The sequence below is a fragment of the Tachypleus tridentatus genome, chromosome 6 (assembly GCF_004210375.1).
Source record: "Tachypleus tridentatus isolate NWPU-2018 chromosome 6, ASM421037v1, whole genome shotgun sequence".
NCBI classification, from domain to species: Eukaryota; Metazoa; Arthropoda; class Merostomata; order Xiphosura; family Limulidae; genus Tachypleus; species Tachypleus tridentatus.
Genome location: NC_134830.1, coordinates 12,907,751 through 12,931,774, shown reverse-complemented (window position 1 = coordinate 12,931,774; position 24,024 = coordinate 12,907,751). Strand labels below are relative to the sequence as shown.

The following is a 24,024-nucleotide window of genomic DNA, read 5'->3' as shown; positions in this document are numbered from 1 at the left end:
ACATAAATATCACTACTTTAGGGCATGTTTCATATATTTGAATTTTTGTAATGTTTTAAATCGTTAAATAATAATTTGCTTATGAAAAAGTAGTTAATTTTTACCTTTCACTGTTTTATTCTTTTTTATCTGCTATACATAAAGTATTTTATATTTTGAAGGAACCTAAGTATATCAGGAATATTAAACCAAAAATAGAAAATACAAAAATAAAACAAACATTAAAAATAGGAGAGGAAAGGATCAGCTGTGAGGGGAGGAGGAGGCTGATATAACTTAACTTTTGTCTCTGAATTAAAGCTGAGTTTTACATTCAACTGTAAAATATCTAGAAACCAGAAACATCAATTAAAATAAGTGTATCGAAATGGATAAGTAATGTTAAGATAATTTTTAAAGTAACATTAAATAATACATCACGATTTTTCTCAGTCATGTAGTTGTGTATTTAACAAGTTTGTAACAAGAAATATAATAAAGAATGGTTTTGTTTTCTATTCATTGGTGTTTGTCTTGTATTTTAACATTCCAAGAAATTCACTTTTTTGAAGAAGAAATCCAATAACACGATATTACTGCCCCCCAAAAAAGTTGACAATAAAATATTGTTAGTCATTCAAAGATCATTTAAATCAGTGATAGACTGAAAAAGTTCAATTAGTTTTAATGTCTATGTTAAATCATAGGGTTCAGGTTATTAATTTAAATTTGAAAAGTACGAAATATAAACTAAATATCTTTAATTTCAAGAAATAATTCGCAGTCAAGTTTGTCATTATAAGTTTTGGAGATGTTAAGTTCTTTATTTCAAACCCTTATGACTGTCAACTACACTTTAAACTTCTAAGTAAAACGCAACTCCTGAAAACACTGTTAAATCAATAAATCCACTGGGGTAAATATGTTTCCCAAATATCATGATACTTCATAGGATATACAAGGTCCACTCAGCTACTGAATCACAATCACTAGAAGGTGCTTTCATTGATTTGTGATTATCATAATCGAGTAATCACAATAACAAAAAACTTTAGTATTTAACCTTTATTCGTGTAATTGTATATTACACTCTTAATGTTGGTGTTAAAGATGGTGAGCGACGCTAACATGGCATCTCATTTGAATTTATTTTGGTAAAGAGTTACAGTACATTTCAAATGTGTTCAGGAAACAGTTGTAAGCGTTATATAGTTGCACGATGTCAAATTTCCAAAATACTTGTAAATAAATGTGCCATGAATGCAAAATAATAGTACACTTTTAATTTTGAACTGTTGTCCAAAGGAAGACAAGCCGGTCAGTCACTAGCACCCCACTATTCAACATCCACGCTAAAAAAAGTTGTTTTTTCAACCATAAGCTGAGAAATTAAATTATAAATGGATGTGATCTGGAACCACGCATAGACTCAAAGGTCAGCGGAAATAAACGACATTAAAAGGCGCGTGAAACAAACACGCAAAAAATGGGGACAACAGTTTTACAGTATATATTTTAAACAAAAAAAAATGTGAAAAATACTATTTCACGATATACATTTCAACTAAGCATTGCCTAGGAATTTTTTTAAAATTAAAGTAGTAATATCAGTGGAAAACCACGACGGGTGCACAGATCGATGTGGGACAGCGGTGAGTCTTCGGAGTTACAACTAAAATCAGGGGTTGGATTCCCCTCGGTGAACACAGATCGTCCATGTGGCGTTGCTATAAACAAAACGCAAACAAATCGATGTATATGATAGACTTTTACTCTCAAGATTAATTAATTACACTACTAAATGCTCATTAAATGTTAACAGGTTTATTAAAATATCTACAAATTAACTTCAAATGTCTTAGGATCGCAAAACCGAATTCACAAAACTTTTCTCAACAAAGATATAGTATCTTGTTACACAAAATATCACCACATCTTAAACCAGTTTAATACTGACAATATTGCTGCTGTCGCTTATGAAATGGCATGCAGTACTAGTCTAAGCTTTATAGGAACACATCTTAAAAACAAATTTTATTCTTTGACGAAGGTAATTTTTTAAAAGAAAGATATTGTTAAACTTCACATTTTATACAAGATTTTTCATCTTTTTCTCTCAATTACAAGAGCGATATGTGTTTAGACCACAGATTAACTGATGTCTAACGGAAAAACGAAAGGTTCCAATAAAATGCAGCTTCAGAATGGTTTAGGAAAGATCAAAAGGATCATGAACAATAAAGTAAAACAAAAACAAGTGTAGTTTAAAACATAATTAGTTTATTTAACACAAAAACACGCCAGTGCCACTTCGTGTCGTCTGAGTGGTGGGTTAGATAACTGTAGGAGAACAAAATGGATTCCATTGATGTGCCACTGGTAAATTTACGTACAGATAACACTGAAATCCAGTATTCAATTTTCAATGGTGAACATAATACATATACATCGTATGTGTTGTAGATATGGTAAAACCTGAAATTGTAAAATCTAAATGCTTCTACGTGTTTCAGTAGGTTACCAAAATCAAATTAACTCTGTTATTGTATGTAAGTTCCTTTAAAGTTCACACAAACATTAGTGTAATTCAAGTCCAGGTGAAGTCTACATAAGTTCTACTGTGTCAGGTTTAAACTTTTTCCCAAATATGACAATAAATATTTAAGTTCCTGACTCAAGAAACAGTGGCTGGTGCCTGTTAGATGAACTGGGCAATGGGCAGTGAAGATCATGGGCGAGTTCATCAACAGCTACTGTCCGATTCGCCAATAAGAATAAATTTGCAAGATAACTGAAAATCACGTGGTTATTTTTAAAATGAAAATGCTTGAGTGTCAGAATAAATTGTTACAAATACATGCGGCTGTTTAATATAGTTCAAGAGTCACTTGTAATAATCTGTTTGTTAACTGTTTGCTATATCTGAATAATAAATCAGTTTCCTCTTCTTACAAACTTTCATGCTAGAGATAAATACCTATGTTAAAGCCACAGATAGGCGTGCTAAAGGTGGAAAACTTTCCTGGATGAGTAGTGGGTATCTGAAGACTTCTATAGCAAAATATGGGTACAAATGTACATTGTGGTGGCATTTTATGTAGTTGACACCATTATAAATTTTCATATAAAACCACAGACAAATATCTGACCTTCGAATTTTGTTGAATATAAATGTCGTATCTATTCTACAGTAGGGATTTTCTAGCACTAGTAAAGGTGTAGATTTTATGATTTTAGGTGTTGGAAAAATTAACCAATCAACGGGAGTAAGGGAGATTAACCTTGAATGTGGGATGTTTCCGCCAAATGTGGAAAACGTAGAAGCTCTTTATTAAACCCTTGTAAGATATTGGCATTTCCTTTTGCTGAAGACAATACATACCTTATGTATCCTGTAAAAAGTCTTAAAATAAAACGATAAAACCCTGTAACCCAAGATGGACGTTCTTTTGAGGCAAACTGTAAAAAGTCAATAGTTCGTAATTGATACACTTGTGCGTCCTTCTGAGAACTTAAATATGTTTATTTTTTAGAAAAAAGGTATTATTTGAACATGGAACATTTACTACAGTGGTCTAAGAATATATTTTCTGTTGAATTAAAAGCAAATCTGAAGTGTAAGCAATTTATTATGCAGATTTTCCATTGAATGAGCCTCACAATGGACAATATTTAATATACAATACGTAAAACAACATGGTAACGGGGGTGTTACCAAGGGATAAGTTTAGATACGAATAGAATAACACCATCTCTTGATATGGAGGACAAGGTTTACACCCCCTTTGATCCTAACATGGATCAAATTCCGACGTCGGACCGCATAGAGACACTAGACAATTTGTTTCAGTTCCTTTTTATGAGTTAATGGTCATAGTAGTTTGTGAATTTTTTCCCTCATTCAAAAGGTTTGTTAGGAGATCAGTGAAATTTATTGTTTTTTGACATTATATGTTATTGTTAGTGACTTCTGTATTTAATTTAAAAGTAACAGTCGAGAAGTACATTAATCTTTCTGTTAACAAAATTTAAATAAAAAATAAATTAGAGTTTAGGTAACTATTGTCACCAGTAGCTGTATCGTGCGTTACAAAGTACAAGAGGATATACTGACTAAACAAACGTTGTAAAAGTTAGGCAATAAAATCAATATTGGAGTGAGAGAAAAGGTAAGAAGTGTGAAAGAAATTTTTTAGATAATGAAATAGAAAATATGGCAATAAATATTTCCTTTAAAAAGAATGAGAAAAAGCTCATTTTATTTCATAATTTAATATCATTGTACGATGGTGATATAACTACTGTTCGTGCTATTGTTAGGGTAAAATAAATAACAATCTAAACTTTTACCTTAAAAATATTTGTTGAATTTGGAGATTATAGAGGTTATACAAATTAAATATGAAAACTGTAAAAGTAATTTTATTCATAGGGTAAATTTTATTTTAAATTCAAATGGAGTTTGTAAGGCTTTGGAAATTCAGAAAATTGTTTACTATATTTTATTAAAATATTTATTTGTTTTGTGTACAACATACCTGTATTGTTATTAAAAGCTTGACAAATTTCTTGAGACAACACTTAGTAATGTGACTCAGCTTGGCCAGTTTATTTGCATTAAATTCTTGCTGGGTGATATTCTGTTTTGTTTTAGCAATCAAAGCCAACAGTTCATAGGAAGCTTGATGTGTTTAGGCTGACATTACTCCAAATAGTAATGGAAATGTTTTTAATCTATTTTTAGGTTGATTAGAAAGCCACATATATTTGTTGTACAAAAATAATTTACTATGAAAAAGACAGGCTTATCAAACCATACCTTAACACAAAAACATCAAGGCTAAATTTCTTGTTGTTTATGTATATCTCTTTATTTAGTGTTATATCATTTTAAACAAAATTAATTCAAATTCTAAAATTAATAAATTAGGTAAAACTTTTAAAAATCTAAATTACAATTCTATTGATTACATTTGGAGGAATGTAATTTGGTCATTGCCTCTTGATGCAACTGAACTGATTATTTACCCTATGCTCTTTGTTAGGTGATTGATTGTTTTGTTATTGCCAGTTATACATATCTAAAAAACAATAAAGTTAAATGAAAGCAGTTGCATAAATGTTAAAAAGGTCTAAAGGTCTTAGGAAGAATAATTTTAGCTACTTAATACAATCTGTAGTCATTCTAAAAAAAAAGAAAAGCTAATTTTTATTTCATATTTTTCAACTTTTTACTCACTGTACATTGATAATTTTGTTCAGAATATACAAAAACACTAATGGTTTTGTTTTGAGCACACTAAAATCAACCCAAAATAAAAATTTAAAATTCATTTTTTTTCTTTTTATGAATAAAATTAAATATAACTTTTTCATGGAAGAAATTTCAACTCTAAAATTTAAAACTCAGATAGGGTGAACCTATCCTGGTATCATACAGTTAATACAAGAAAGAAAAAGATATAAAGTAAACAATCTACCTCATTTTTATCTATTTCATCTCGTAAGGCTATTGTCTCCTCTTGTAGTTTATCTAAATAAAGTAGAAGTAACATATTTACTGTATGTGATAAGAAAAAATACACATGTCCAGCTAAAAAAAATCCAAAAAATAATTATCAACATAATTTGAATATTTCCAATAAAATCTAAGGTTACTCACTTTGCTGTTTTCCACTTTAGAAACTATAAATTGTAGTTATCATATCTCATCATATGACATCCTATGCAGGTTTTAATAAAATGAGATAAATTCTAGACTTCTTTATATTGGATCCCTACCACTGAGATACCAGTGGTTGAGGAGAGAACCTGTGTTAAAAGTTGCAAAACCAAAATACACAAAATTTCAGAGAAAAAGAACCGTCAATGTTCTTTATGAAAGTTGAAAAACTTCCAAAGCAGTGTGTCCGACAGCAATGGGCCCCAAATCCATAACCCAAGCAAATATGGAGTAATGCCCTTATGCATGGCATGGTGGTATTCTCTTAAAGTAAGCCCAGTGTATGCCCATAAACATACTTCTGACCAACTAAAGGAACATTCATAAAGTGAACATTATATTTAGGAAAGATAATCTTCCAGAATGCCAATGCTTTATAAGGTTTCATCCACAGAATACTATTCAACAATATACTTGTCAAATTCCAATTGTTCTGATTTCTTATGATGTGCTTTGAAAGTCAATAAACTGATAAAAAATAAGAAAGAGAATCCTTGGAAAACTTGTCATGTTATGTGATATCAGGCAGCAGAATGGCTACTCCTGATAATGAAGGAAGTAGTTCAAAGGATATTACGTGACTTATAACATTATTCATATAATGTGTGATTAACTCATGTTTACGAAGTAAAATAATATCTTGTGTTACAGCAATGGTCATGCAATTATTAAGGAGATGTTCCTTCTTTTTTTTTTTTTGTGAAAATTGTGTTCTTGCCACTTTACATTCTACTCTTACATTAAAAAATAAAAAGAGTATTCATAACTGTTCCTCTCAATTATTTTAAAACATAAGAAACAACAAACAGGTGAAGCAAAAACAAATGACACATAATCTATTATTCATGTGCTGATTAAACAACAACTTTGCAATGGCAATCCTGATTAAAGAATGGAAAGTTAAGCAAATACTGTTTTATATATATGAGAAGAAGATAAAATATCTATATAAAATTCTCACAACAGATGTAAATGGAATTTTTATAACATACGAATTTCATAACTCTACTTTTTTAATTTAAGATTTCTTGACTGGATTAATCTAGTTTTTATATACAGGATCTTTTACGATGCTAAGGAATTGAAGTTACAAATATTTCTTCTTACAATGTATATAGCCTTTATGTTTTAGTATTTATAAAAAAGTTAATACTGAAATAAAAGTTTCCTAAACCAGTTGTTATAAATTTAAAGTACCAGTAGTTGTGAAGGAATCAAATCACGACACTAAAAGGTCACTTGTATTTATTGAGGGTTAATTATGAGTTGTATCATTGTTTACAAAACACCTATTTTACACATGGGATAAAAATTATAATGCCAACAAACTAATTACTTTTGATAACCAACAACACACTAACCAAACTGAAGTATAAACTTTATAATGAACTTGGTTACATAAACTGCAAATCAAACTAAAATGACTTGTTTTTTTTTACATTTCAAGATGACAAGGAAACTGTACACATCAGGCTATTTAAAATGTATTTAAACTGCTTTAACTATCTCAACACAACCTCTGCCAGTTTGATAGACAAGGTGACTTCTTTGTACTCATTAAGTCTTTTGAGATTGAACACCAGTAACTTTTAACATAGTGTGTATATCTTCACAAAATTTAGCAGTGTTTCAGTTAACATAAGACTTTCACATACAAAAGAATATTTTTCTTAATAAATTAACAAAATTACCTATATGAAAAGTGATTTTCATGTTAAGAATAAAAATAATTTTCTTCATCTCCAAAATTTCAAATTTCATTTCTGTAATCTTTAAAATCTCATATACACATTCCAAATGTTTGTTTTTAGGATAATTTTACACTTTATGTTAATTTCTCTACCATAACTCCATACATGATTGGTCAATTTGACTAAACTGATGGAAATAAAACTAGTTACCTTTTTTTCTTTTGAGAATAATTTCAAATGTAATACGAAACTACCTTTTTTTATCCTAAGTAGCTTTAAACTTGTAACAGAATTTTTATTTTTTTAAATTTATTTTTTATTTCCCTTTGAACCATGTTTAACTACTATTCATGCCATTGTAAGTTGTAAATCAGTTGGAGAACATAAGCCCACTTTACACAATAGAATTAGCTGACCAAGAACTACTCATGTGCATACCTCATGAAATATTTTTATTATTTATTTTACCTAATCTAACCTTAACTAACCTAGAGATATCTACTTTTATATATTAATTACTTTTATAATATTATAATAATAAAGAATAAACATGAAAATCAAGAAATAAAAGTACTTACTTGAGAATTGTTTTTTGTTGTCTGCTTTTGATGACACCTGACATTACTTTTTTATACAAATAGTAGTAGTCGTGTAGTACATAATTTTTATTTAATTACATAATGCACCAAAGAACATAAAATAATAACATACAAAAAGCATACACTTTCTTCTAAAGCCACAATTTTTCTGGGTTCCTAACTATGTGGCAAGAGTGATTACAAATTCATGTTAATTCGATGTGAAGCAAAGATTTATTTCAAGTGTAATTCATAATTATCTATTCAGAATACAATAAAATATAATGTCATTTGACAGATGAAAAACTTTGGTTTCTATTGGTTACAGATAATATATATAACTAAACATAAGACAACTATCAATAATACTTGAAAGAGAAATATGAAAGGTGGATGTAGCAGGAGGAATCTAATTTTCTATTTGATAACTCTGCAATTAAAAATTGAAAGCTCTCAAAATTATGCTTTGTTTAAGGACTGATGATTTAATGGTGAAGTCAGTAGTTACTGGACAGGTCATGGATAAAATATAGAAAATACCAAGAGAAAATGTGTCGTGTCACACTGGAGGAAATTCAAGACTTTTTAGATACTGCTTTATAGAATTAAGAACTTAAAACTTATTCACCATAAAATATGGATTATTAGCTGAGATCTTATGCTATACTAATTGAAATAACATAAAAAAGTAGTTTAATGAAATTTTAAATGGGCAGTAAAGAATACCCATATCAATAAAATTAATGACAACTTTCACAAAGTATTTATGAGTTTTATACTGAAATACTACAAATGAAGCATTTAGCTTCCTAACTTACAAAGTTCTATAATCCCTTGTGCTCTCTTCACAGACAATACTTTCAAGTCAAAATCACTAAATTATTTTTGATGTAAATGTTCTTACTGTACAAGTACAAGAATAAATTATTATAATAAACAGTGTCAACAACATGTCATGCACAAATATTAGCAAGGATTAAAATAATTGATATCACATCATAAAACATGAAGCAAGATGAGTCTTGTGATAATCAGTTTTATCTTGTATCACATTTACTGCTAATCAATAAAAGAATAAAATATTATATTTACCAGCTATTATTTGCAAAGTTCCATCTGTGGTGCATAAAACAGTAAAAAAACAACTACGTGTCAGTACCACATCTGTCATCACAATGTAAAATTCAAGTTATTCAAACTATCATGAAATAGATTATACCATCACTCCTTTCAAAGAAGGAAAATTTCTAGCAAACCACTAACAGCATAAACAGTTCTACTTTCACTAAGTCTTGCCCTAATACACAGATCTTAGGAGAGTTGGTAAAATTACAATTGGCAAAAATGCTGATGTCAGAATGAATAAATACCAAGTGGCATTCTGACATTGTAGATCTAATCATGCTAGTGAAACTTACAAAAGCCCAGTAATGGGCTGGGAGCGATCCCAAAACTGAGCATTGAACAGTGATAATTTTCACTTTGTAACCAAAATTTTCTGCAAGATGTGTATGAGGCACAAAGAAAACTGAAACTGATCCAAAACTTCAATCATTCATAGATATTGGAAATTTCAAAAATTTTGTTATGGAAAATTGCATAGTTAAACACAGGAGGTTTGATCAGCACATTAAAATAGAAAGAACCGACACAGGGACAATATTTCCCACAGATCTACCAATGACTAGGTTTCTAATGTCACAACAGAATTATGTATTATTGAATTTTCAGTTTATTAAAACATTAAAAATTCCACATAATATAAAATAAATGAAATCATAAAAAAGTTACAATTATTTATTAACTTACAATCATAAAACCTAGATTTAAGGCCAGAAATGTATGATTTTCTTATACTGAAAAACAATTTCTGATAGGTACTTACTTTCCTCACATAAATAACCATTCTTGTTCAGTGATGCCCCCTATATACACAAAAACATTTTGTGCATGCCACAAACTTTGAATCTCTCACATATGGAAATAGCCGATTCCAATGCATCTCGCATACAAATCCTCATGAGACAACCCTACACCAAAAAGTATGTAGCATACTCTCTTGATGCATATGACTTCCTCTATTTAATTCTACCAAAGTATCACTCTGAGTTTTCGGAGAAAATAGAAACACCACTTATCAGTGTGGAGGAAGGCTGGAAAGTGTGAAAGGTGATAATTACCTTTCAGAAATCCATTTTCATTATAGGAAAATTATAAATTCTGATATGGTACATCACCTCCTCTCGCGTAAATAGCTAAACCCAACATTTAACAAGTGGAGGGACCAGTGTGAGGGAAAGAAAAAGAATCCTTACAAAGCATTCAAAAGACACTCCCAAAGAGATACTGAGAGTTTAAGATTGTACAATGGGAGACTGAACCACTTCTGAACCAGGTAAACTCTTTGCCATACATAGATGGGCAGAAAATAGGAGGTCTACGTCTACATTAGAGAGAACTAAGGTAGGAGATTGATCCAAACCACACACTGCCAGTAATTTTCAGACTGGGGTCACTTCTTCATCAGAGATTTGGAAGACAATTCATCACTTCTACCAGGATAAATTCCTTAAGATAACATAGTTAGTGAAAGTTTTGAGAGTATGTCCTTTCTCAAATGCAGCTGCTGAAAAATATTTCAGCACAATGGGCAAAGTCAAAACAAATTTTATAATAAGATGAAAAATTTCCTTTATCATCGCAAGATAACATAATTTTGATATTTTTTGTGATTGGACCTGTTGCATATATTTGTCCTATGATTATTTTAATTTCATGTAACCTAAGAATGTTATTATATTCATGAAGTTTTATACTTCATATGAAATTTTGCATAAAACTACATGGCAGTTATCTGCAATAGTTGTCCCTAATTTAGCAGTGAATGACTAGAGAAAGGCAGCTAGTCACCACCAGCTCTTGACCTACTCTTTTCTCTTTTACCAATGAATAGTGGGATTAACTGTCACACTATAATGCCCCCCACCTCAGCCAAAAGGTGAGCATGTTTGATGGAAGAGGATTCTAATCCATGACCCTCAGATTGCGAAAGTGAAGCTCCTAACCACCTGGCCATGCTGGGCCCAAAATTTATCAGAAACAGTAACAAGGCTAATAGTTACCTTATTATATCTAGCATCATCTACTGTGTATGTCTGATTTACATTCCTCTAAGTATTTTCTTTCCCTCAACCATGTACCTTATATATTTCATGAACATGTCATAATGAAAGCATATACATAGTTTCCTACAGAGGCCCAAAATAAACATTTATTAGACTGATATCCAAAATATACTAAGTGCTAATTAATTTTAAGAATGATTAGTAAAAAGCTGCTAATCCACTTTCCAAAAGTAATTTAAGCTTCGTATTAGCCTGTTAATTATTATATTTTCCCAGTTTTTAATGACCATTTATATAACACAATCAATTTTTTAATAGTAATACCACACAATGTACTTACGAAAGTACTTTTGCTTTTCCTTAGATAACTGAAGTCCTTGACACTCAAGTTCTTTTATCATAATCTCACTTAACTGATCTTCATGTTCTGTAACAAAAAATTGTACTATGATACAAAAGAGAGAATAAACAAAGTTGCATGTAAAGAAATTAAAATTCAATAAAAGTCGTAATTTAATGCAATAACAAGGAAAAATGAAGTTTGGACAACTGCAGGGTTAACAATAACTAATAATAAATTTAAATAGACAAACAAGTACATAAAGAAATGATTGGGAGTTCCTGACCATTTCATCAATATTGTGTTACACAGTTGTTGCATGAGGTTGGGCTTGCTACTAAGTTTCTTGTAAAGGAGTTCAAAGTATCCAATGCAAGGTCATTCATAATTACAACAGACTCAAAAAGATCCTCTGATCAAAGATACCCAACCTGTTGTCAGATCTGGCAAAAAGTGGTTTGATGAGGAAATGATGAATGAGGCAGAGTCCACTGGAGACTTAGACACAAGGAGATTGTTGGAGCTATCTAAGTAGAGTGGCAGGGTTTGGGATAGTTAAGTCATAAATGGTGGTTATTTGCTAATAATCAAGAGTAACGTTGATTACTTTTCAGGAATTTCGAAGCCAAGTATGAAAAAAAAAAGACTAGTCACAGCAGTTCATCAGGCTAAACACATGCTTCAACAAGATGAAAATCTTTACAGCAGCAGACTTTATCATGGAATGCATTATGGAAGATGCAGCCACTCAAAATGTCATTCTTTAGGCATTCTATATACGAGTTGCTTCCTATGCCATCAAATTTAAGTATTTGGTATGATGACATGTTACATTTATGTTATGCTTGTTGTAGAAAGGGAATATTGAAGCATAACCCGAGTTTGCATCCATTAAATCTATCTGATAGCACTTACATCTTGCATCATAACAATATACTTTGAGTGATTGTTGATGCAGTCTGAAAAAAGAGTGCAGAAGGCTAATGAAGAAGTAACTGACTTCAGACAGCTCATAATTTTGGCCAGATATTACTTGTTTGGTTAGCAAGTGATGTTCAGTGAGGTGTGTCATGGGAGGATATCATCCAAAAAGCTCATGAATGAAGTTTGCCAAAAATATTGAACTGAAGTCCATTTGTGAGGATAGAGGACAGAAAGAAGCATACTGTTTGTTTGAAAGTGGCTGCCAATAATTTGTTGCAACCACTTGAGTGGCTATGAGACATGGCATTTGGAAGTAGTGCAGTGAGAGAATGGTGCAGAAGTGTAGCTGAATCAGACTTACCATAGATATGGTCAAAGTATTCTCAGAAGAATAGGTAGACAACAGATGAAGTGAAGAAAGCATGTCCATATGGAAAGCAGAGCAAGTCCAGCATCAGAAAATGACACGAGTACACTACAGACTCATTACTCCAAAAAATTACTGAATTTTAAAGAGCCAAAACTTCCACTAACAGGTGGCACTCAGATAATGATCCTGTTATTGTCAGCACTGAGTCAAGGGTACATCTAGTCTCTTAGCTATATTCTCTTTGCACAGTAAGAGCTTTCTTGCTGCTACTCTTCCCATAAGGCCACACTTTGCAGTGTTCTTGACACTATTTCTTGAAACTTTACCGTGCATGACTTCTTAATGTCATCAGCAAGGTTTTTTGCAGTTTTTCTTTAATTTTTTCATTGATTGTTTTTTTTTTTTTTTTTTGCAGACTTAACATTTCTTTCATAGTGATCGATGAAGAACTGACTTCTTCTGGAATGCCAGTGGTTATTAATCTCTTGAGTGAATGTTGTTCCACAAGAAGTGTTTAGAAACAATTTAGATAAAAAGTGATATGTAATAAATCATATCTAAATAAAACTTTATTTAAACTTATTCACTTATCCTTTACTATTCCTAATCAAAATTAATACTCCATCTTTTTAACATTTTAATTCCATATCATAAATGTATTTGATGATTTACCTGCAAGAAAAACCCAGAATATGAAGATACCAGACTTTTGTCAGTACAGAAAATGAAGGAAATCATGTGTGAACATGTTGCACTACTTTGTATTTATATTAACATACCTTATGCAACTTTTTCAGTAAACATACATTTAATAATTTGATGTTGTTTCTTTTATTAATTTTAAATGAATAAAAAGTACAGAATATTAATCATGAATAAAGTAAGAAAATAAAAAAACTTACTTATTTATACTCCTTTTCTAAGATTTCAAATTACAATGGTTTTATTTAATATGCACAATAAATTAAACTACAGATGCAATGGGGTGTTCTAATAAATTTGCTCATTACTTGTACAAAACAAATTAATTTTGTAACTTACATTCATTAATGTTTATTAATTATGTGACAAAAACATAATACTTATTGTTTAAAAGTCTTTTCAATAATAATAGTTATAGCTACATTAAACATAGAGGATAAAATGGTACATTGGTATAAAGGTTATGAAATTTATTCATAGAGGTACTTGGTACATTACCATAAGTCTATTTGGTACTCTGAAGTTATTTTATCTTTTCAGTTTGTGCTTACTAAAACAGTTGCTAATTGGGGATATTTCACCTACAACTTCAAACAACTTAAAAGTTCTTGTTGAAAGTAGTCAACTGACTAAGGTACTTTTTGCATATAAATTATTTTTATAATTTATATATATATATTTGTGTGATAGACAATGGAATGAGGAAGATACATGGGCCTCCATAGTTATATGATACATTCCAGAGAGCCAACGTTTGGTGATAAAAAATTTTATCAGTTCACCAGTTATAAGAGAAAAACCACTTCTGTCAAACAGTGGTTTAGTTCAAGCTCATATTGTGAAATAGCATTTTTTTCTCAGCATTTCAGTTCAGTAAATTTAAGCCCTGTAATGATACTAGTGTTTGAAATATTCTCTTTATTCCTGTAATTTTCCATAACAACAGTTACTATATATTAAAAGTGTTTCAAACCAGAACCACCACACAAATAAAAAATACTAAATTTTAAAAGTGAAAACCATCATACAGATGACCTCAGCAATTCGTGTTAAAAATTACCATACGATTTAATGTTGCAAAAACTGTTTACGAGATATTGTGAGGTACATATCAATGTGTATATATTTATTTATTGTTTAAACACTTTTCAGAAGATAGTAGCATAATTACTAATATACCTATACATTTGTTGTTTTTAACACATAAAAGTGGGAAGGTAAAGGGAATTAATTACACATACTACAATTTATAAGACTTCATAGACCAGTGATGTAAATAATACAAACATGCAATAAAAACTTATGCTTTCATCTATGTATGAAATTTCAAAAAAATTTCAACTTTTTTTAAAGTTTCAATGAATTTGCTCCTGTTGATTTCATTGAGTTTCAGATTGTTGAGTATGTGAAATTAAGCTTTTCAGAGTGTATCAAATCAGAATGGAAAAGGTTAAGATAATACATTTATACCTTCTGCAAAGTAAGTATAAATATAAATTGTTAACACTGCACAATTCTTTAACAAAATATATTAAACAATGAAATTTCCAAAGTTTATTGAAATTTTGTTATCAATTGTACTTAGCTGATATTTATTTACATAAATGGCACAAAGTCTACTTCACATTAGAAATACAATATACTTTGTCTGTATAGTAGCAAGAATTCCAATACAATATTTGTTTTTCTGGTAGATCTTAAAAAATATCACTGATGCAAGTTACATATACACTAGCAGTATGTGGAGAAATTCAACAATGTACATATAGTTGTGATATTTCAATCAGTTTACATTCTTAATCAACCACATAAAATCAAATATTTAGACCCTAAGACATGCTCCTTCAAAATATTCTTTTAAAACCAAAAACCCCCTCTCACAATTTTGATATTGTGAGCATTCTCAAATGTTTGATTTAGTCATCCAACTAAACACTGAATTTGTAAACAAGGTTTAGGAAAATTACACAGTAAACCTCTTCAAAATTCAAATAAAAACATATTCAAATACACTTATATGTATATTTTCTTTACAACATGCAAATATAAAATATCTTTTATTAGCACAAAATGATATACTATACACAATGTTCTGAAAACCGGTTTTCAAAATTATCCTGATGATACAGCATTACATGAAAATTATTTAAAAATTTTGCAACAGAGAAAGGTTTTTTATTATATTTTAACACACACACATAGAAATTAACATGGATCCAAACAACTCTTACTAAGCATTACACCTATACATAGAATGGTTTCTGGTGTATTTCTTCTTCTCTTCATCATATTCATACACGATGGACAGACATCAGTTTTTGCAAATGATATTACTTTGTTAGTAGAATGTGTTGAAACTTGGCAAACAATATACAGTTTTAGTACTTCAAGCCAGGGTTTAGAATTAAAGACTACTGCATTCCTATCTAAAAAGTTGTTCAGTAAACTTCCTTGTAAATAACATTTTTAATATTTATACCTTCCTGAACATAAATGTTTAACCAATCAAAATGCAAATACTCTGGAGAGAATTACTTTCAGCTAACCAATAAAAAAAACAAATGAGACTTGAATAAAAACAACCCTGACAAACAAGCATCCATTTCTCGAACTTCTATTGTTATACATTGAATGTAGAAATGTTAAAAACCTCTTATGAAAGAAAGATTGACACTTGTTTCACTTCTTTTTTTCTGATAAAAAATAATAGGAATAAAAAAAATATTCAAGTACAATTCTTTTATGCTTATTTGTAAGTAGTTCTGGTGAATAGTTAGGTTTTATTACTAAACACAACTGTTTACATACTGTGATATACCAGTATCATTTACAACTGAAAATAATAATCCTCTTTCTTGATAAAGAAGCATATACCACGAAAATATAAACAACCTGAATGAGAAATTTAGATTCAGTTGTTAAATTTTTGTTGAAAAAAAAACTGTTAATAAGCAGAAGAACTGTTATGGAAGATTTATTTTTGTTTTCATTATAAAACAAAAAATCTAGCAATGTTTTAAGTTTCACATAATTTCAAAGTTAGTACAATCTATAATGTAAAAATTAACTTACATTCTGCTTGCCTCTTGTAAAATATTTAACCATTTTTCCCTTTCCATTTCACAGTCAGCTGCTAAAACAAAGTGGCCCTTTATAGAAACAAAATATTTAATAACTCACTTCTATAAAATATGGCAGGTGACTGAAACACAGAACTACTGATACTTAAAATTCTTATTAAAATTTTTAATAAGAATACAAACATGGTTTTAAAGAACAATGACATGAATTATTTTTAATATTGAAGTGATTTATTATTTTTAAAGTACAGGTAACAGGAATATTTCAAACCACACCTGATGTATGATTTAAGAAAAATAAATAAATAAAGTATTGATTCAGCTTAATATATAATTTCTATATTGCAGCATAGAGTACATAACACTAGAATACTCAATAATCATAGCACATGCTCAAATAAACTCAAAGACTAATTCATTCTAAGCGTGTCAGCAAATGTTAATTATGTTATTAATTGTACTGTGTCGTAAATGTACATGAACAAGATTTTCTTAGACTGAAAATTTATTTCTGATAGATACTTATCTCTCTTATCCAAAAATCTCTCAATCCTGGAATGCCCTCTATGTACTGCTAAAAATTTTTACTCACATCATCCCAGTCTTTTATACCCCCTCAATTTTGCAGCACTTCAGAATATGTGCTGATCATATGATTACCCTCCAACAATGCACCCTCTAATACTAGTGCATCTATCTCCTTGTACTATTCTGTAGTCTTCACTTTCAAGAATTGGCTGATACAAACTAGAAACAAGAGCAGAGAATGAACTAAACAAAGTAATCAATCCAGATGAGTACAGGAGAACAAAAGGTATTTGACACAGCAGCTTTATTACTAACAACAAAAAAATATGGACAAACTCTGGCCAAATAATTATATGAAAAACTGTGACAGATGAGGAATAAAAGGGTAGGATGGGCAGAATGAATCAAAACCTGAAGGAAGACCAACACTTCTGGTACACAGACAAGGAGGAAGATGCAGGCAATAAAAGACTCTACACTAAGCAAAGACAAGGGACCAGATATAACTAAGCATGCAGATTGAGGTTGTTGGAGGAGATACTGGAACAGAGTTAAGGGCAGGGGATTTCTCTCTAACAAGGGCCAGAGCAGACAGAACTATGACTGAGCAGGCAAATATGTAGCAACAAGCAGAACATGACAAAAAATAGTCTGGAGAGAAGTCTGATTCGAGAGTGGGTATACAAGTGAAGACCCCCTACAAACATGACTGAATGCATTTACTTCCAGAACTGAATGGTATGGAATCAGATCAAAATGAAAAATTCTGGCATTCTAATGAGCAGCAAACAATTTTTATGCAGCATTCCCAGTTGAGAATACACCCTCCAAAATACCCATGAAATGAAGGATCACTCTGTGAGAAGAACTTGGTCGGTTCAAGATAAGCAACTAACCACCAGATGCATGATGCTAGGAACTTGATACACCAAGATTGCCACGTCGTGGTTGTAGGCCCATTAAATAAGATTCAGCATCTGAAAACAGAGATTTGGATTTGGTTCCTCCATGCTTGGTGATATAATTGACAACAGTGGAATTGTTGTAATGAACTATAATTACCCATCCCCTCAAGAATTGGAGGAAATGAGAGAAAATCTGACAAACTGACAAATGTTCCTGGATGTTGAAATTGAGAATAACCTCCTTGACAGACAATTAATTGGAAATCTCTGAGGAATTGAAGAAAGCCCCTAAGCCACTAAGAAGGCATTGGTAAAAGATGAGACTCCAGACAAAAGGTGTAGTTGTGGGAATCCCAACCATGGTTAGTTCCCTGTTCAGTCACTAAACAAGGTTGGTCTTGATTCAAGGGAGAATAGTATTGGACTTGCCCAAGCAATTGTAGGAGTTCTAATGGTCAAGAAGCATCCACTGAAGGGAATGAAGGGGAGCTCAACTCAAGGGAAGAATAACTTCCAAGGAAATCCACATCCTCAAAAGGAAAAGAGAGAAACCCTCACACAGTGAGAAAAGGAGAAAGTAGAGCCATATCCCTGAGCCAAGCAGAGAAGGGCGAGCCTAATAAAAAGGGAATGAAAGAAAATCTCCCACTGGAATAAGAGATTGAGTGGGGTTAAGAATGGACCTCTCCAACTGGATTAAAAACCCTGCCCAATTAATTTCCTGAAGAAGTAAGCAGGTGTAACTGACAGGTGGGGCATGAAAAGAGAAGAGCAAGAGTCAGTTGTCTATGAAAAAGAGGAGAGTCTGAAGATCCAACGAGTGAAAATGACTGACAAAAGAGCATACCACTGAAGAAATTACAAGGAACCAAAGAAGAACCAATTGAAAATGCCTGGAACTGGAAGACACAACTTATATACTCAAACCAAAGAAAACAATGAAATACAGTAACAGCTAGCATTTGAAAATAAGCATTCATCACAATAAGTTGGTCACCCAAAGTCTTTGGGAAAACTTCCAAAATGAGAGGTAGGACTCTATGGTGAAATAAGATGGCTTCAGATAGAGTTCAACTGCAACACATCTAACCCAGGTTGAGCAGAAACCATCAAATCAACAGCCCATTTGTGAATAAGGTCTTGAAAAGACTAGATAAGATGACTGGAAGAAGTGCAATTCCAAGGACGAAGAAGGAACATCTGGGATGTAGATAGGGGAGGAGCAGAACTGAAGGCAGAAACCTTTAAATAGAACCAACAGAACCCACATCACTGTTTTGAAGTGTGGCCAATAAGACACATAAACTAAACATACTTAAAATACTCATCCTAATATATTAACAACACCTAGAATTTGGTAGAGTCTACAATGTAAAAATAACAATCCTGCAAAACTATGAAAGTCAACCAAAAATAAGGAATACTCAAAATACAAAACCAGTGAAGGAACTCAGAAGATAAAAGATATGTAAATATAGAACTTATTTACAAGTCCACTCCAAGAAGAGATAAAACAAAGGATTAAGAGAATTATAAAAATCAAATTACCGTACATGGTAATTAGATCAATCCACACAAGCTTACACAAACTTGCTAAATAATGATATAGCTACTGAAAGTGAGAAATCCATGCTGAAAGAATTATTACAGATCTCCTGTGTAAAAGAACTGTACCTAACCCAGGAGATTATATAAAAGCACAGTGGTAGGTGGAAAAGCACCACAGAAAGAAATTTTCACTCAATAGTTATATACTTATTCACAAAAAATTGTAAAGAAAACACAAGACATGAACTTTCCATGAATCAAAGCATTTGCTTTCCTAGCAAACATTATTAATTCTGAGACCTATGGACTCGTGTAAGAACCACTGTCTACTCTTGTGGGAATCATATCATCTGCAATATTAAATCTAAAATACAAATATATTATAATTTTGAAAATGAATATAGCTCTAAAACAAACAAGTAAAAAGCACAGGAATTTGAGACTAAGTTCAGACTAATGTAAACTTGTGATGAAGCACAATAACAGTTTTTTAGTCATATGGGAAGCAAATTAAAACCAACACCAATACACTATAATGACAATTGAAAAAGCATGGATTACTCTAGAATAACAGAGGGGGATAGTGTGCTAGTATAGTGGATGCAGTATGATTTATGGAGAATAAGTATATGTTCTGAAAGGCTACAAAACTGATAACATTTATAAAAGATTGGTGCACTCTGAGTGAATAATTTTAGCAATGCATAGGGAACAGTCCAAGACTGAGATAACTTTAGGTAAGAGGGAGTAAGACCATAATAATTTCAGACTTTTTATTATGACTAGAGGTTTATTTAGTATATAGCAAGACTTTTTTTTTAACTAATGCTTATTTCATTTGCAATATACAATTTACACAGAAACAAAATCTAACAATGAATGTAATAAGACAATTATTTATGAAGGAGAGCTTGCTTTAAGGACAAGTAAAATCACAAGAAAATAACACAACCAAGTTTTCTACTTTCTATCTGTGGAGAGTTTCATCTAAAATTCTTCAAGAATTACCTTTTGCAATCATTCAGAAAAAACAAGATATTTTCAGAGTAAATAGTTACATTAATTTATAACCATTGGTATGTGTGTATCATTACTGTAATTTAAAAAACAAAATTAAAAATTCTGGTCTAAAATGTTACACATACATTGCCCAAATAGTTTTGTTACTCCTTTGTGGGTCAGACATGAATACCATTTTTTTTTTCTGTGATTTTCAACTGGACATTCTACTTTATTTTCTAGTAATTTACATCTGACTAGCAATAAAAATTAGTGGCTTGCCAGTGAGGCACTGTATCACATAGAATTTCCTTGTCTATGCCCTAATTTAAACAACTGAACTGAACATATTTCTTTAATTATTAGTTAAATTTCAATTGTAGCACTCTGTGAAGGTATAATATAATAGTAATTAATTATTACTAAAGCTTCATTCATTATTCAATATTTTTGTACAAGGAAACTGAATACATTCAAACAAAGAACACAAAAGTGTGACACAATGATCCATTGTCATGCCAACAAGAAGGCTTAGTTACACAAACTACAGAGTGCTTAATGAGGAAGTGAGTAACAAGCTCTGTAGAGTCAAGAAGTTTTGGGACATGATGAATGTTGATCTCAAGTTATTGAAAATGTAGCTGTATATAGGTGTGCCTCACTTTTTTAAAAGGTCATTGTTATTGCCAAACATAGCACAGATAAAAACATAATAATTACTACAAAAATATAAAATATTACAATTAAAAATAACAAGTGCTAGTAATTACTTACAGAAATGTATTCATCACTACTGATTCGAAGCAAATAAGGCTGAGAGGCATCTGATGTGGGTTCAACAGTACTACCACCTAATGGAATAACTCCCTGTAAATAAACTCCATTTCAAATTAAATATTCTTACTACTATAGACATACATGTATTGTACATACTTTTCTTAAAGTAATTCTTGCTAAAATCATCTCTCTCAATCAAAAGAAGCTACAGTAACCACTCCTACAATGCAGGTTCATCCAACTATATTTGCTTATACAAGCAAAAATAAAAGTAATCAACCTGCTTATGAGCACAGAAAATTCAGTTTTGTGCAAATCACCCAATATGTAAGCACATGAAGGTTACAGACCATTATACCTTTCTAAACACAAACTCAGTCCATTTTATTGATCACATCTCCTTTTGTACTTGTTTAAAGTCTCTAAAGATTTAATATTTCCAGCTTTTAACATAGTATGAATATCTTCACAAAATTTGGTAGTCTCTAAGTTAACATTACAAGTCTTTCTCACACAAAAAAAATCATATTTTAGGGAATTATTTTAGTAAATTAAAATAAAGATTTGTCCATGAACATATTGAGCATTTATTTTGAATAGTCAATGTGCAAAGTAATTCTTGTGTTAAGATTAAAAATAATTTTCTTCATCTCAAAACTCACAAGCTTTCTTTATGTAATCCCTAAAAACTATTAAATATATTTGCTGTGTTTTATTCAATAAAACTATCTTTTATGGGTTATTTTCTCCATTCTATACAGGATCAGTTAATTTGACTGACTTTGTAATTACCAAAAAAAACATCTAAATTACCCTCTTCTTTCTTTCTAGAATGACTTCAGATTGTAACATAAAACTACATTGTTTTTCCTAACTAGTTTTAAGCTTGTAACAGCATACATCTATTCATAATTACATTTCATAATTAAATAATGTACTAAAGAATGTAGAATAATAACATGAAAAAAGTAAAAAATATCCCCTAACCACAAATTTTTCTGGTTTTCTATGTGACAAGAGCTATTATAAATTAGTCATTTTTTTTGCCATTTTAGACAGCAGTACAGAATTAAAACAATTATCATCTCCAAGTGTCAGTGAGGTAAATAAAAGATGCAAAGTTATAACAATAACTGAGAAAATTAAGATCCTTGATAAGTTACAAAACAGGATGACTGTAGCATCCATAGCCCAAGAATATGGTGTAAATAAGTCTCCTATATTAATAAATGTTGAGGTTTCTCAAGTGTCTAGGATAAATCCTTTCATGGAAAAATTATTGAATGTATGAAATAGTGGACAAGTAAACAAAAAGAGGCTCTACTGTTGACAGCAAAGCTGTATGTGAGAAAGCATGTAGTTTGTATAAATACATAGTCTGCCAGTGAGTTTCAGGCAAATAAAGGTTAGTTTGTCAAAGTTAGGCAAAGCTTCAACAAATGTAACATGAAGTTACAAGATAAAGCTGGGTCAGCTAATATTGATGCAGCTGCACAGTTCAAGCTATAGTTGCTTGAATTCATTAAGGAAAAAGGATACGCTCCTCAACAGATGGTTAATGCAGAAGAGACAGGGCTCTTTTATAAAATGATGAATGAGATGTACAGACGTAAAATAGCATCAGGGTATAAGGCCTAAAAGAATAGACTTCCTCTGCTTTTTTGTGGAAGCACAAAAAATGTTCAATGTATCAAACTGTTGCTACAGTCAACTTTAAAAATTCAAAGAATAAAACATATATAACATTTAGTTCTACAGTTATGTTTCTTTGGTTTATAAACAGTCCTTATTTTTCCAAATTTACTTTAGTTTCTTGCTGCCAGTCCTTGTACTTCTTTTGACAAAGCACATGGCTGTTGGGATGTAACTAGTCAGTCAAAGCACACAAAAGTACTTTTTTTCATGTATTTGCATTGTGTATTCACTAATTAATTTTGTAAACAGTGTAATGTAGGGTTCTTAATGTTTCTTAATTTCAAACATTTAACCAGTATAAAAGTAATTAATTATAGTTATATAACAACATTATGTTAAATATAGTGATATTTACAGATGTGACAAAGTAGTTTATATAATTACTTACGAGAATAAACTTAACACAGCACATGACACATACATTTGTTGGGGTCAGATAGAAATGAATTTTGTTGTTGTTAAGCTCAACCAAACAAAGTGAAGCCTCTTCAAAATAGGAGAATACCAAAAGGACAACAAAGTGGGACAGAAAGAAAAATATATTGTTATCTGTAGCCAAATGCATTGCACATAACTTCTGTGATTGGTTGGTTAAATAAATAACACAGTAGTGGATTACTAAAATTTACTGTCAACCCCACAACCTCTGATAAATAACATGTAAAACTATTTTCAAAATTATTATACCTTTGTTACCTATCCTCTTATGAGATCTATTTAAGTACTGGAAGAAACTACATGCGAGTTAAGTTTCCATATTTAGACTTGCATCATATAATCACACTATAATTATCGATTTCTGTTAACAAACTACAATACAAAACAACATTTTGAGTTACTGGTTTGTATATGATTAATTTTTTTTCCCCAAATGAAATTATCATCTTGACATTCTTACATATGTTTCATTAGAAATAAAACTTACTTTTGGATGAATGTTGAAACAACTTTTTTTTCAAACATCTTTTTTTTTTTTTCAGAATAATACAGCAAAAAATCCATCTTTCACTACAAAGAATCTGAAAAATGTAGATTAAAAGAACAATTGTCATTTATTTATA

At 30.7% G+C, this 24,024-nt stretch overlaps 2 long non-coding RNA genes across 3 annotated transcripts in view; both read right to left on the bottom strand.

Moving 5' to 3' along the window:
- Positions 1 to 24,024, bottom strand: part of LOC143251952 (uncharacterized) — a 244,675-nt gene that overhangs the window by 201,271 nt on the left and 19,380 nt on the right. The gene's annotated exons all lie outside the window — the stretch shown is intronic.
- On the bottom strand, positions 1,480 to 23,934 carry LOC143251944 (uncharacterized). Of its 2 annotated transcripts, XR_013028754.1 has the most exons (6): positions 23,889 to 23,934; positions 21,266 to 21,358; positions 16,504 to 16,580; positions 11,436 to 11,522; positions 5,460 to 5,512; positions 1,480 to 1,706 (listed from the first exon to the last, which is right to left on the bottom strand). It is a non-coding gene; the product is annotated as an uncharacterized LOC143251944 (long non-coding RNA). The 2 variants fall into 2 exon arrangements; XR_013028755.1 differs by lacking the exons at positions 21,266 to 21,358; positions 23,889 to 23,934 and adding an exon at positions 17,936 to 17,983.